Consider the following 16,553-nt stretch of genomic DNA (forward strand, 5'->3'; position numbering starts at 1 on the left):
TTTAAATTAATGGGTTCTTCTTTACTTGTACTTTGTTTAGTTTGTTTTAGGGGACAGTGGTCATTTGAAGTGTAACAGGGTATGTTAGGAAGCTTCCGAGGTGCCCCCGCAATGATCCTTGATTCCTGATATTCGTGCCCTTGTAGTTTCCTTCCATATTGAACTAGAACTGGTTGCCATGACTAAAAAAGAATCAGAGGTGACAGTGTGTGATTTCTGAGGCTAGATCATAAGAGATGATCACCTTGTGATCACTTGAGTTGCTCGTTCTGCAGGAATCCAGCTGCCATGTCCTAAGAACACTCAGACAGCCCTGTGGACAATTCCACATGGAGAGGAATTGAGGCCTTCCACCAACAACGAGCACCAACTTGCATACCATGTGAGGGAACCACGTTGGAAACCATTGTGAAGCCTCAGTCAGGCTGACATCTTGACTGGAACCTCACTAGACCCTGAGCCAGAAGCCACTCCCTAATTCCTGATGCAAAGAAACTGTGAGTGATAATAAATGTTTATTGTTTACACCACTAAGTTTTGGTGTAATTTGCCGTGCAGCAATAAGTAACTAATACACAAGGTATTAGAATAGAACTCTTCTGCCTCAAATTTAATTGAGGATTCTAAGGGGAAAACATGAGAACTTGTTCCATGGCTCTTGAACCCCTTTATCAACTTCAAGAATATGAGTTTTGAGAGAACAGAGAGGATTTGGTAAGAAGATTGATGAAGAGATTTCTTTGGTTAAAGCTGTTGCTATGCTGAGTTCCAACCCCCATCTTGGTGGAAAGGTGAGGAAATGACACCTTCTACCACTATCTGCTTAGGGGAATTTCAAGGGGACAACTCAGAGAGTTTGGAAATGTGTCCTCTGCAGTTGAGAGACCCAGAAAAGTGGTGCCTGACTCAGGCCTGAGAAAGCAAGCAGAAGTGGGCTGAAGGCTGGGGCCTGACTCCTGTCCAGGAAATCTAGAGGGTGAGAGAAAGACAAGGCTAACTACCTTGATGACAGAGCCCTGGGATGCACAAATGTTTCTCGTGGACCATGCTGTGGGGTCATATTTGACATTGTTCAACAAGCCTTCAGCAGGGCCAAGGAGACCTCAGAGAAAGGGTCTGGAGGTGTACTGCCTGGTGCCCAGGGACTGAGGAGAGAAGACGGCAAGTGAGCAGCCAGGATGGAGATGCTTCTGCCAGGGTCAAGGGGCACAGCGGGAACGCCTGGTAAGCGAACGAAAGTGCCAACCTAAGAGAAAGAGCCAGCTCTAATCATCAGGCAGAGAGAGCACAAAGCCAAACAGCTAAGTAAGAACTGTCCCATCTCTGGTGCTCCTCCCTCCCTCAGCTCCCGCAGTGGCGAAGCTGAAGAGGGGGAAAGAAGAGAGAGCAGAGGACCCTATCCCATGGCTCCCCTGGAGGTTTCAAGCCTGAAGCAAGCTCAAGTTAGGAAAGAGTTGATGCCAAGTTTGTAGTTCTAACTATTAGATGTGACTAGATAATTCAGTGTAGTGAGATTGTATGGTTAAAAGTGACAAGATGACTTAATCTGACAGAAATCACGTGTCTGCCCAAGTTTTCACCCATGGGCAAAGGAAGATCATGCCTTCTCAACAAAGTTTCGAAGGATTAGTGGGGGACAAAAATAAAATCAATTCTTACACAACATACTGGTTATAGAAGTCCTATTAAAACCATCTTGGGGGCTTCCCTGTTGGTGCAGTGGTTAGGAATCCTCCTGCCAATGCAGGGGACATGGGTCCGAGCCCTGGTCCAGGAAGATCCCACATGCCACGGAGCAACTAAGCCCGTGCACCGCAACTACTGAGCCAACGTGCCACAACTACTGAAGCCCGCGCACCCAGAGCCCGTGCTCCACAACAAGAGAAGCCACCACAATGAGAAGCCTGCACACCACAACGAAGAGAAGCCCCCACTTGCCCCAACTAGAGAAAGCCCGCGCGCAGCAACGAAGACCCAACACAGCCAAAAATAAATAAATTAAAAATAAATTAATTAAAAAAAAACCCAAAACCATCTTGGCTTCTGCTGAGGCTCTGCACTGTGGGAATATCCCAGCAGAGCTTCATCCCCGTGATCTTCCTCTCTTGAGAAAAACCACTAACTTTGTGGCATCGGAGCACCAGCTTTGTGGCAATGTCACTGTCGATTCTTAATCTTTTGCCGTGAAAGCTCTCATTGGCTCCTCTCTTTCTTCCCAGATCTTTAAAAATTGGTTATCCAGCATATATAAATAGATCCAGAAGTAATAAAATATTGCTGATTTTTAGTCATCATTGTAATCACTTCTTTCTAAATTACAAATCCACTGGAAAGGTCCTTAGGACCAGCACTAAGTTTCCCGCTTCATGGAAGTCTGCCATCCAGGGCAAGAGTTAATAGTACCTGGTGAACACCCTGTCCCATATTCTCCCACCCAGTGCACACGTGCACACACAAGTGCTTTTTGACCAGCTGTCTGCCTCTAAAACATAGGACAAGCATCGTCTGAGTGGGCTCTGAGGCTCACAGACCAGGGTCAAATACACATTGATCCCCAAGTACTGACCGTTTCTCACCCCTGGAGCCTTATCTAGGGCTTAAAGAGGAGGGCTGTCTTTATATCTTCTAATGAAACCCTGATACATGAAACTCTCATTGCCAGTTTCAGGTGGCTGGAGTCGATTGAAGTCAGAGATCCCTAGTGTATGCTCTTACCAACTCAAGCACTTACTCACTGGTGCTCTCACCAACAGATAGTTAGTGAGCACTTTTTAAGTATCAGGCACTGTCTTAGGTGCTAAGGATACAAAGATGGATCAGCTGTTGTCTGTCTTCCTTCAGTTCATGCTTACCAACCTCTGCCTTCAGCCCCCTCTTCCCTGCAGGCAGTGAGTGATGCAGGCTGTCCCGTCTAGTGTCTGAGCTTGTCCTAGCCAGGCAGACATGGAGGCTAGTCAACCAGAACCAAAGACAAAATCATCCCTTAAGGGACTGTCTGGTGAGGAAACCAGTGATGGTACAACCAGAAATGGGTCACTGCTGCAGGCACCCCCATCCTGCTGGCCCTGCTGCTCTTAGGAGTGAGCTGTAACTGCTGTACTCTCTGCTACTGTCAGAATGGTATCTCTTCTATCCCTGCTATTTTGTGTGACTCACTCCAGCTGCCAAGTCCTAGATGGGGTCTCTAATGGACTGATCCCAAGTCCCATGTCCATGTCCTGGCTGCCAGGGAGGCAGGAGAAAGGAGTATCTGGCCTGTATGAGGAGTCCGTCTATCTCCCAGCAAGACTTACATGGTAGGAATTGCTCAAATACATCAAGAGGGTTAATGTAGTCTGATGACTAATGTCCACTACATTAATAGTATATTTAAATGAATTTGTACTTTATCAACCATAACAGCATCTACATACAAGTGAAAAATAGAAGTCTATAAATTCACAAAATGTGTTTGCTGGCAGGGTCAGCAAATTTTTTCAGAGAAGGGCCAGATAGTAAAATTTCAAGCATTGCATCTCTGTTGCAACTATTCAACCCTGCTTTTGTAGCACAAAAAGCAGCCATGACAACATGTAAATGAGCATAGCTGTGTTCCAATAAACAGTTATTTATGGACACAGATTTGAACTTCTTATAATTTTTATGTAGTGAAATATTCTTCTTTTGATTTTTTTCAACCACTTAAAAATATAAAAACCATCCTTAGCTTGTGGATTGTACAAAAGCAAGCATTGGGCTGGATTTGGCCTGTGGGTCATTTGCCAGCTCCTGATCTGTAGGGATGATTCTTAACCTTTTTGGAAGGTCTCAGACCTCTTTAAAAATCTTATAAAAGATATGGAATGGACCCTTTCCCTAGAGGAAAGAGGCACTCACATGAAACTTTGCGAGTGATTCCAGCACTTTCATGGATTTGCTAAGGAGTAAATAATCCTGGTCTCTAAATCATGCTAGCTGAGCCCTTGGGCTCCCATTCCTTTAAGAACTCCTCAGAGCCCAGGGGTTCACAGCCTTGGTTGGGAGTCACTATCTAGTTAAGCAATCAGAAGCTTTCTCAGCTCCACTGTGGAGCAACTGCTATGTGACCCAAACCGTAGATGTCTCCAGCAGGATACAGTTAACTGTAATTAGGGGAGGACTATCTATTAGGAAGGGGAAGGATTGCTGTAATAGTGGCCTTGCATTCATAGCCCAGTTGGTGTCCCTCATGCGTTAATACAATGACAGAAAACAAGCCAGTGAACCGTGAGGGATGAACCTCATCACTGACACAGCACTACTAGAAACAACTCTATATTTTAAGCTGCAGGTGGGTGCTGAGTATCTGTTATTTTTTACATCTTTTTTAATATATAAAATATTTTATAATTAAAATGTTAAAAAAAACCCACTGGATCTCGCCTGGGCCAGTGGTTGTCTTTGACTCAGGTTAGGCTGCCTATAGGGCGGAGGTGAACTCAGTCCCTGTGTGAACTTGTTTGGGAGAGATGAGCTAGGGGAAGGGGGAGGATAGCAGTTGCTGTGTGGGCTATAAAGTTCTCTCTAAGGGCTATTAGTATCACAAAGACCTTTGAGCCTCACAATGGAGGTAGTTCAGAGCACAGGCCCTGCTGCCAACATGCCACCTTGTTCTAATCGTGAACTTAGCCACTGTGTGATCTTGGCCAAGTTACCTAACCTCTCTGTACCTTAGTTACCTCATCTGTAAAATGAGGATGACATTTCATAGGGCTGGTATGAGGATTAAGAGGGAATGCTTATAAGTGCTGAGCACAATGCCTGGAACATAGTAAATGCTTTATTAGTGTTTGTTAAATAAAAATAGAGGAGAGAGGGCTTCCCTGGTGCCGCGGTGGTTGCGGGTCCGCCTGCCGATGGAGGGGACGTGGGTTCGTGCCCCGGTCCGGGAGGGTCCTGCATGCCGCGGAGTGGCTGGGCCCATGGGCCGTGGCCGCTGGGCCTGCGGGTCCGGAGCCTGTGCTCTGCGGCGGGAGAGGCCACGGCAGTGAGGGGCCCGCGTACCGCAAAAAAAAAAAAAAAAAATAGAGGAGAGAGAGAATTCCCTGGTGGTCCAGTGGTTAGGAATCAACACTTTCACTACCGTGGCCCGGGTTCAATTCCTGGTTGGGGAACTAAGATCCCGCAGGCCACAAGAAAAGAAGAGAAAGCCCCTTGGTGCTCAGTTACTTGGAGGCAGCAACTTTCCTCCCTGGCTGGGTGCAGTTACTTGGGAAGCACTAGATGGCAGCAAAGTGTGGGCTTCCAGGTTTCCAGTTGGTCGTTGAAGAGCAAGACTTCTTGAAGAGCCCTGATGTCAGCTGTCCTGGGTGTTCTCTGCCCCCGCCAGGGATCTGCCTAGGGGCGCCCTCAGGGCACACTCACCACCACTCTGACTGGGCTGCATCACACTGGGGGCATTGCAGTCTGCGCCTTTGTTCTGACAGGGGTGATTATCACAGAAGCCTTTCTCGGATGTGGAATTACCATGCCAAAGGTTATGGTAATTTTGACACTTTTGACACATATTGGTTGCTGAATTGCCTTCTGAAGGAATTGTACCAATTAATATCTCACCAAGAATGGGGGTTTGTGTCCCTGTCCTGCACTAATTAATATTGGGTATTATTATTTTTTTGACCTATTATTTCAGCTTCATTGAGGTATAATTGACATAAAATTACAAGACGTTTAAAATGTACATCATGGCGATTTGATGTATCTGTACATTGTGAAAGGATCCCACCCATCTCGTTAATTAACACATCCATCACCTCACATATTTATCCTTTTGGGGGGGGAGGTAAGAACATTTAAATTCTACTCTTTCAGCAAATTTCAATTATACAATACAGTGTTATCACTACAGTCGCCATGTTTTTCGTTAGATCCTCAGACCTTATTCATCTTATAACTGAAACTTTGTACCCTGTTACCAGCCTCTCCTTATTTCCCCCACCCCCTGCCCTGGCAACCACTTTTCTGCTCTGTTTCTAGCCTTCGACTTTTTTTTTTTTTTTTTTTTTAAGATTTCACATATAAGTGATTCTATGCAGTATTTGTCTCCCTCTGCCTGGCTTATTTTAGATGAATTACATTTAAAAAGTATTCCAACCCATGTCCTCAAAAGCTGTATAATCTTCCTTTACAAATCAGAGTTTTTATTTAAATTGTATAAAAACCATATATGGTTTGCATTTTTGTTTTCTTGTTAGTCATCCATTTTATACACATCAGTGTATACACGTCAATCCCAATCTACCAATTCATCACACCACCACCACCCCCGCCACTTTCCCCCCTTGGTTTCCATATGTTTGTTCTCTACATCTGTGTTTCAATTTCTGCTTACTTGCTCTGCGGCACGTGGGATCTTCCAGACCAGGGCTCAAACCCGTGTCTCCTGCATTGGCAGGTGGATTCTTAACCACTGTGCACCAGGGAAGTCCGAAAATATATATACATATATATTAAGGTGGGAGATAAATAAAATAAAATGTATTTTCCCCTTTGGGGAAGTTTCCTTTGATTTTATCCAAACTCCTGGGGGCTAGTTCTGTAGCACACTGTTCATATTCTTGGTTGTCATGAATGTGTTTTGTATTATTTCCTATCTTCTTTAGATGCTCCCTTTAGCTCCCACAGTGTTTTCTTGTTGAATTATTTCAGGCTCACCTTGGTCATAATGAGGGGATTCAGCTTTACCAAGGGCCTCGGTCTTTGGCATTTCCTACGAGGAATGCCCACTGGCCTAGGGGTCAGGAGGCCTGAACTTTAATCCTGACCCCTCCCCGAAGAAGTGTAAACTTGGGTAAAAGTCACTTCCCCTCTTTTGGCCTCCTTCTTCCTTCTATTAAATAAGGTGTTAGATAATCTCTAAGGCACCTTCTGGTTTTAAATTTCCACCTACCACAGTGGATGCTGGCTTTCTGGAGCTTCCAAGGATTCATTTACATCATTAACAACCACAGGAGTGATTAATATTGAGCTTGGTCCGCGGTCGCTAATCCGTTGATTGATGCATTAGTTGTTCTCCTTTTTTAAGGAATGTTATGGTTCTTAGGTCTTTGTCGTTGTTGTTGTTCTGATTAAGCTAATTGAACTAAACTGCGTCACATCAGCTTAGTTTCCTTGTTGCTGGATTCCCGAAGCTGTCACATTGTGTTCCTTGGCTACATTAAGGTGAGGTCTTTTCGGATGAGTCAGAATATAAAATGAATACGTGTGCCAAGCTCAAGTTTGCCTCAAAGGGTGAATCTTACTTACCAAGTTGCAGAGCTTTGCTGGACCTTCATTTCTCCAAGTGGAATACATGGCTACTATCAGGGATCATGGGGGCCAATTCTGTGTTAATCTAATCCTACTATCCAATTTTATAGGTAAGAAAATGGAGGCCAGGAGATGTTGAGTGACCTGTTCACACTCACATAGCATGGGAGAATCAGAATCAAGACTATGTGGTTAGGATATATGGAAAGTGGCCTGGTTTCCAATTAAGGTTGACCAATACTCAGCGTTTGATTCGGGCAAGTCATTTCTCCGCACTGATTAAAATAAATTGAAAGATAGAATAGAATGTGAAACTTTCTAGGTTCCTTAAATATTTTGTAGACTAAAATAGGGGCTGCGTAGATTGACAAAGAACTGGTAAAAAAAAAATAGGACATAAAAATCAAGATATGATTCTATTCATTTTGTCATTTTCATCCTTTTCTGAAGGATATTTACATCTTCATATGTCTCCACATTAGTGATGTTTACTCTTAGCAAAATTTTTTCTTTTGTAAAATTTAATTATTTTATTTTACATTGGAGTATAGTTGATTTACAATGTTGTGTTAGTTTCAGGTGTACAGCAAAGTGATTCAGTTATACATACATGTATATCCATTCTTTTTCAGATTCTTTTCTCATATAGGTTATTACAGAATATTGAGTAGAGTTCCCTGTGCTATACAGTTGGTCCTTGTTTATTACATATTTTATATATAGTAGTGTGTATATGTTAATCCTAAACTCCTAATTTATCCCTCCCCCTAACATTTCCCCTTTGGTGACCATAAGTTTGTTTTCGAAGTCTGTTTCTGTTTTGTAAATAAGTTCATTTGTATTGTTTTTTTTTAGAGTCCACATATAAGTGATATCATATGATAGTTGTCTTTGTCTGACTTACTTCACTTAGTATGATAATCTCTAGGTCCATCAATGTTGCTGCAAATGGTATTATTTCATTCTCTTTTATGGCTGAGTAATACTCCATTGTATATATGTATCACATCTTCTTTATCCATTCCTCTGTCGATGGACATTTAGGTTGCTTCCATATCTTGGCTATTGTAAATAGTGCTGCAATGAACATTGGGGTGCATGCAACTTTTCGAATTATGGTTTTCTCTGGATATATGCCCAGGAGTGGGATTGCTGGATCATAGTTATTTTAGTTTTTAAAATAGTAGTTCTATTTTAGTTTTCTGAGGATATTCCATACGGTTTTCCATAGTGGCTGCACCAACTTACATTCCCACCAACAGTGTAAGAGGGTTCCCTTTTCTCCACACCCTCTCCAGCATTTGTTATTTGTAGACTTTTTAACAGTGGCCATTCTGACTGCTGTGAGGTGGTACCTCATTGTAGTTTTGATTTGCATTTTCCTAATAATTAACTATGTTGAGCATCTTGTCATGTGCTTTTTAGCCATCTGTATGTCTTCTTTGGAGAAATGTCTATTTAGATCTTCTGCCCATTTTTAAAAAAATTATTATTTATTTATTTATTTTGGTTGCACCAGGTCTTAGTTACGGCATGCATTTGGGATCTAGTTCCCTGACCAGGGATCGAACCCGGCCCCCCTGCATTGGAAGCGTGGAGTCTTACCCACTGGACCACCAGGAAAGTTCCCTGACCATTTTTTGATTGGGTTGTTTGTTTTTTTGATAGACAGCTGGATGAGTTGTTTGTATATTTTGGAGATTAATCCCTTGTTGGTCGCTTCGTTTGCAAATATTTTCTCCCATTCTGTGGGTTGTCTTTCAATATTTTTTTCTTTTAGCAAGATTTAAGAAAAGAATACAGTGCCCTTTAATAAGTGCTATTGCTGAGTAGAAATGAGGCTGAGGAAGACTGACTGAGTTCTAAGAACTTCAGCACTCATTAGTAGGTCTAAAGGCTTAATAAGCATTAATGGGTACTAAACACAATATTTATTAATTCTTTTCTGCAATGAAGAGACCTCCACTGATACAAGCATGCTATTCTCAGAGCAACCTCTGTTGTACATATTTTATTGATTAACCTAGTTTTCTTTGATCATAGAAGCAATATAGAAACAGCAAAACCAAAAAAATGTTCAAAAAATATAAAATAAAGCTAGAAGTTTCCCTTTCCACCCACTCTAGTGTTACTCCCCATGACAACCACTCGGAACAATTTTTAGTTTTAGTTTTTCTGCTAATTACCATAATAAATATTATGTTTTACTTTCCCCAACTTTTGATTTTGAAAAATTTCAAACTTACAGAGAAGTTGCAAGAAGAATTCACCTAGATTTATCAACTGTTCAGCTTTCCCTCACTCTACACATATACATATTCTTTTTGCTGAACCATTTGAAGAACAGTTACAAACATAATGCTATTTCTCCCCAAAACACCTCAACATGCATGACCCAAGAGGAAGGACATTCTCCTCCATAACCACAATAATCCTCCCACTCAGAAAACGTAGCGCTGATATGATTATGTAAAAAAAATCCATATTCAGATTTCCACAATTGTCCAATCATGTCCCTTTTAACGTTTTTAAAATCCAGGATCCAATCACTCATCACACATTGCCCTGAGTTGCTATGTCTCTTCAGCCCCCTTTAATGTAGAACAGTCCTGTTTTTCTTTCACGGCGCTGATATTTTTAAAGAGTCCAGGTGAGTTGTTTTGCAGAATGTCTCTCAGTCTGGATTTGTCTGATTGTTTCCTCATGATTAGTTTCAGCCTCTACATTTTTGGCAGGAGTACCACATAGATGATGTTATATCTTTCTTGTTCCATTTTTACTGATGTTAAATGTGGACTTTTTATTAAGGTGCTATCTGCCAGATTCTGCTGTTGTCAAAGTACCCTTTCCTCTTTGTCATTAATGAGTACGTCTGCGAGGAGATACTTAAGAGACCCTGTGAGCATCCTGTTCTCCAACAATGTTTCAATCAGTGTTTTTTGTTTTCCTTTTTGTTTTTCTTTTTTTGGGGGGGTTTGTTTGTTTGGTTGGTGGTTTTTTTTTTTTTTTTTTTTTTTGGCTGTGCCATGTGGTTTGTGGGACTTTAGTTCCCTGACCAGGGATCAAACCTATGCCCCCTGCAGTGGAAGCACAGAGTCTTAACCACTGCGCCACCAGGGAAGTCCCACTCAATGGTTTTATTTATTTATTTTTTTTATTTTTTTTTTTTGCGGTATGCGGGCCTCTCACTGTTGTGGCCTCCCCCGTTGCGGAGCACAGGCTCCGGACGCGCAGGCTCCGGACGCGCAGGCTCAGCGGCCATGGCTCACGGGCCCAGCCGCTCCGCGGCATATGGGATCCTCCCAGACCGGGGCACGAACCCGTATCCCCTGCATCGGCAGGCGGACTCTCAACCACTTGCGCCACCAGGGAGGCCCTGACTCAATGGTTTTAATATCCAATGACGTGCCGCGGAATAGGAAAGCCAGCTACACGGAAGTCAGGGATCCGCCAGACGTGTGGAAGGAGACACCCGCGGACTGACCGGGTCTGGCCCTGAAGTTCCTCTTCAGAGGAAGGTGGGGAAGAAATGCTCTCCTCCCATTCTTCCCTCATGGATCTACCACAGGCCTCTGATGGGTCCGACCACGTTACCAGCAAAGAGAAGGATGACAGGAGAAGGAAGTGGAGAAGGAGGGCAGGGCTTGTTAACAAACACAGGGAAGTGAAATCCTACCTTCAGCTCAACAGATGTGACTGTGCCATCTAGGAAGAGTTCTCTCCTTAGAGATGCCTTTCTACCCTGCCCCCCAGGCATTCAGGCACCTCTGAGCACCCTTGGGGCTCTGTCTGGCTTGCCCCAGAACATGGGATTCTGGCATTTATTCCCAGTATATCTCCTCTGCTTGGCTTTGAGGCCCCTGGAGGGCAAGGCCTGTGCCTCATTTCTCTCAGGGCCTGGCCCAGGATGTGCACCAGGAAATGTTTGAAAAATGAATGAGGCTGGAATTGAGCTGAGCCTTGGATAAATGGAGGGGAAAGGAAGAAAGTATTTCAGAGACAGAAGCAGGAACGACGTGGCTGGAGAGGTAGGGCACAGGTGACAGACTGTCTTGAGAGAGGGAACCATCTGTTTTGTGTTGTTTTGGCCACACTGCGCAGCATGTGGGATCTTAGTTTCCTGACCAGGGATAGAACCTGCGCCCCCTGCAGTGGAAGCGTGGAGTCTTAACCACTGGACCTCCAGGGAAGCCCTGGCGACCATCTGTTTTGGGAGGGAAGCTGCCATTTGTGCCAGTGATTTCTCAAGTATTTTGTCTGGTCCTGAGAGAAAGGTGTAATTATTCCCATTTTACAGATGAGACAACTGAGGCTCAGAGGGGGAAGTGACTTGCCCAGAAAGTGGCTGAACAGGAATATAAATAGGCCTGTCTTATTCCTGAGCCTAGAGAAGGAGATGGTGGAATTCATAGCCCTAAAAGTGGGCATTGTTTGGGGTCCCTGGCCAAGCACCCAGTGCCCGTGTCACCAACCTCTGCCTAAACAGAAGGAGATAGCATGTGCCTGGATCATGATCCTACCACGTGACCCCTGTGCTGGCTCAGGTGGGAGTTGAGGCAGTAAATGGCAGGTGGTTTCATACCTTCAGCCCTTTGTCCACACAGCTACTCCCACCTAATGTGCCATCCTTCCCTCACCCCACTTCCTACTCTCCTGGTCCTCTTCTTTCACGTTTGAGTCAAGGCTCTCCTTCCCTTAGGCGCCTCATGATGCCTGCTGGAGTAGACCTGACACTTGACCAGGCATTAAGCCTATTCTTCCTCCACCAGCACCTAGGCCCAGGGGGTGCCCTTGAATGTTTGCAGAATCAATGGGTGTGCCCCTGTGCCCAGGAAATCCTCATTGTCCAGGGCTTCCAGGGAAAGGCAAGGCCTCCCATGCCCCAGCCCCTTTCAATCTCTCCTCCCCTCCCCTGCCTTATCTTTATGGTGGGGTCAAGTCCTTGCTGAGTCCAGCCAGGCTAGAGGTGGAAGCAGCCACCTCTGTTTGCAAGAGCCAGCGGGCCTCCTGAGGGAAGAAGCAGGAAGGGCGGCCAAGTCTGCCCCACACCCTGACCCTGCCTGGCTGGGTGTGGGAGAGTAGAGGGCACAGGGCAGGGTACAGAGGGCTGGGAAGGACTGAGGAACCAGGTCACTGACCACCACTGAGAGGAGGAGTCTTCCTGCCTGCCTTCTACCCAGGGGGCTAGCCAGCTGGGGAGGAGCCAGCTGTGTCCTCTCCTGGCCTGTCCTGATAGCATAAGAAAGCTGCCAGCACTGGACCCACTGTCAAGCAGCCGGCAGTCCAGTCTTCATTTGACTCGTTCTGGACCTGCTCAGGGCCAGGCTGGGGATGGGTGGGCTGTAAAGATGAGTAAGATCCATTTCCTTCTCTAGGGGAGCTCACACCAGACATTTACGGGACAATAAACATAGCAATACTCATCGAGCACTTATGGGCCAGACACTGATCCAAGTGCACACATAACCGTAACTAATGGAATGGTCACAACAACCCATGGGGATAATGAGGCACAGAGAGATCAAGATGGTTCCCTGGGGGACTTCCCCGGCAGTCCAGTGGTTAAGACTCCGCACTTCCACGGCAGGAGGTGAGGGTTCAATCCCTGGTCAGGGAACTAAGATCCCACATGCCACGTGGCGCTGCCAAAAAACCCCAAAACCGAAAAACAAAACAACAAAAACCCGAGAAGGTTGCCTGGGATCACACGGTAGGTTGCTCTTTGGGATCCACAGTAGGCATCCGGCATCGGAGTCCCTGCATTTAGCCCTCGCACCATGCATCCTCTATGCCAACCCCAGTGCCGGCTGCCCCGGCCCACACATGCAGCATCTCAGTCCTGGCTCTTGTCTCCTCGTCAGCAGGTTGGTAGGCTCTGTAAACTTGCCAGGCGCCAAAGTGTGCCTTAGGATATCCCCACTTTCATTGCCCTTTAGTGCCCCCCATGGTTACGTCTTCCCCGCGGGCTTGTCTTCTCATCCTGTGGAAGCTTCAGGCTCCTGTGACTCACCAGTCTCACAGGCTGGGGGAGTGTCTTGCACAAAGCAGGTGCTCAGATGTGTCTGTGGTTTGGTGGGTTGATGGAGGAGGCTTTCATTTCCCCAGGTCTCTGGGACATGAACAGAGTGGTTCTCAGCCTATACATTGGAACCACCTGGGGCATTTTAACCACGACTGAAGCCCAGCTCCCACTCCCAGAGGTTCTGATGTAATCGGTGTGGGGTGCAGTCTGAGCATTAGGATTTTAAAACACTCCCAGTGTGATTCTGATGTGCATTCAGGGCTGAGAACTCCTGGACTGTAATATGTGGCAGTTATTAACTTTAATTATACATCTCTCCATCCGACATATGATTAAGTGCCAGGGACTTGGGTGCCCTTGGGGGACAATAGAAAACAAAACAGTTATGGTCCCTTACCTTGTGACATTTACATTCTAGTAATTCAATTTAACAGGCTTTACTGGGCTGGGGGTGTCAGGCATTGTATGGGCACAAAGATGAACAAAGCGTTGTCCTTGCCCTTGAGGAAAAGAGAACTAGACGCTAATTACAACTAAAATAGAGGAAGGGGAATGACAATTAGGTACAAGCCAAGAGTGGTAGGGTTCAGGGGAGAAAGGCATCCAGAGGGCAGATCGGGGAAATGTCCATGGAAGATATGTCACCTGAGAGGGCCCTTGAGGGATGGTTTGGGTTTTGTAGGATGGGATGAGGGGGTGGTGATGGAATGGCTTAAACAAAAGTATGGGGGCAGGAACAGCCAATAATCCAAGCTGGCAAGAGAGCTGGATGTGCACACACGAGAGGGCAGAGGATGTGCGTACACAGTGGGGAAATGCAGGTCGGAGCCTTAAATGCCAGGTGAGGCATTTGGAACCACGCAGGAACTGAGGCTGAGATAATTCTTAGCTCTTAATACCTGGACCTCCTCCTGACTTCATTCTGGAGTAGGTGTCCTTGCTGCCACCACCCTCAGGGTTTTCCCTTCCCTGCCCACTGCCACCTCGGTCCCATGTTCAGTGCTCAGTAGCCTGTTACTGCTCTCAGGGGAGGTTCTGATGAACTCACTCCACCCCAAGCATAAAATGCATTTCCAGGTGGTACCGCCCTAGGCATTGCATTTGGCAAGTAGAATGGAAAGAGCACCAAACTGCAAATGGGGAGGGGGCCTGGCTCTAATCCTAGCTCTGCCCCTCACCAGATGTGTGACCTTGAGCAAGTCATTTCTCTTCCTTGAGCCTCAGTTTCCTCCTCTGAAGAATAACATGGCTGGATGGGATGATTGCACTCTCTGACTAGTTTGCCATGTGTCAAATTCAAGAATGTCTTTTTTGCCTTGGGCAAGGGGACATTGCTGCTGCAAATTAGGTACTAAGCATGAGACTCAGAGGGGGAAGGGATGGAGAGGCTACATGTAGGTGCTCCGCAGTCTCGCCTGAGCCCAGCCTTGGATTTATCATAGCACAGGCACTGGCCATGTGAAGGAAGGAGCCTTCAGATGATTCCAGCCCCCAGCCATTCAAGTCACTCCCACCCACTGAAGTCTCCCCATTTGAAGCCCCAGACATCGTGCAGCAGAGATAAGCCATATGTACCATGCACTCTCTGTGTTTCTGACCCTCAAGGCATGAGCCTAACAGAATTGTTTCATGCCACAGGCTGGGGTGGTTTATGACACAGCAATAGCTAACTGGAAATGGGGGAGGAGGTTTGAGGATGGTCTGAGGATGAAGGGCCTCCTAATGCTGGTGAAACCTCACCAGTGGTTGTCCTCCTGTGGCCACTGACTTGGAGAGCCACCTCTGGTCTTGGATATTACTTTCTCAAGGTAGCCTGGTGCTCTTGGGAGAGGTGGCTCAAAGCCTGCACTGTCCTGGAATGTTGTCAAGTTTATGAACAAGGAAGCACTGGGGTCTTTCTAGAGGCTGTCACAGACTCTGAAGTACCAGTCAGCTGGGGAGTGGGAGAGGGCTGGTTGATCTGTACATCTCAGTACCCCAGTGTTGGGAAAGGCTAAAGAGGGGACAGGGGGCTTGCTCACACAGGTAGAGGTCCTCTAGGTGCATCTTACACATTTTGTCTCATTTTAGTCCCACAATAGCTCCATCAGACGCTGTAAGAAGGAATGTTTACCTACTTTACTGATGAAGAATAAGGTCAGGTGCCATGCCCAAGACTATATCCACACCGGGAACGGCAGAGCAGGACTTTGAACCAAATGTAGGACTCTGGGGCTTCCCTGGTGGCGCAGTGGTTGAGAGTCCGCCTGCTGATGCAGGGGACACGGGTTCGTGCCCCGGTCCGGGAAGATCCCACATGCCACGGAGCGGCTGGGCCCATGGGCCATGGCTGCTGAGCCTGTGCTCCACAACGGGAGAGGCCACAACAGTGAGAGGCCCGCGTACCACACACACACAAAAAAAATGTAGGACTCTGAACCTATCACCCTTCCCTCTCGGACTGTCTTGAGGAGTGCCCTGGATGAATTAGGGATGGAGGGTCTGGGAAGGGGCCTTCATTTATTCTCCCTAAACAGCCTCTTGTCTTGAAATAAGACCACTGAACTTGACTTACATTCTGTTTCCATGTCCTTCCACCACCCCCTCCACTCTCATTCCTTTTTCCTCCCGGGATTTTTGGCAGAAGGAAGAGAGGAGCACTCCACTCCCAAGCCTTTCATTAGGGAAGCCTTGATGGTGATGTGGGCCTTCACCAACGTGCCAGGCAGGGCTGGGGGCACGGAAGCCAGGCTACTCCCAAGTTGGGGTGGGGATGAGGGGATGGGGTGGGGTTGTGAGGAGGGAAGTGTCCCTCCCCCTCTCGGCCCCCACCCCACTGTGAACCGTGGATGGTGAGGTTTCCAGAAGAATCTGTCCGTTGTCGGAGCACTCTGACTGGGAGGGAGGAAGGGGCATGTTCTCTGGTGGGACTTCCTCTTTCACGGTGGAAACTGGGGACAAGGAGATACCACTTTCTGAGTGATCATGCCAGGCTATATGAAGCGTATCAGCTCATTTAAATCAGTTTCCAGATTAGGCTTGGAGAGGTTAGCCGACCTGTCCAAGGCCACACATCATGTAAGCGGCAGAGCCCGTGAAGACGCCAGGCCTTGCCACTGGCTCTCGCCCCCTCTCCAGGGAACCTCAGGGCCCAGGAGGTGCCTGCTCCGACCTGGCAGGGAGGCTCTCGGCCCTCACCCGGGGGCTGTCCTGAGGGGACTCCCGGTAGGGGGCGCTCCGAGCGCCGTCTCGGGCCTCCGGGTGCGCCTCCAGCCGGCGCCTGGGA

This window comes from Mesoplodon densirostris, chromosome 4 (assembly GCF_025265405.1).
Source record: "Mesoplodon densirostris isolate mMesDen1 chromosome 4, mMesDen1 primary haplotype, whole genome shotgun sequence".
In the NCBI taxonomy this organism is placed as follows: Eukaryota; Metazoa; Chordata; class Mammalia; order Artiodactyla; family Ziphiidae; genus Mesoplodon; species Mesoplodon densirostris.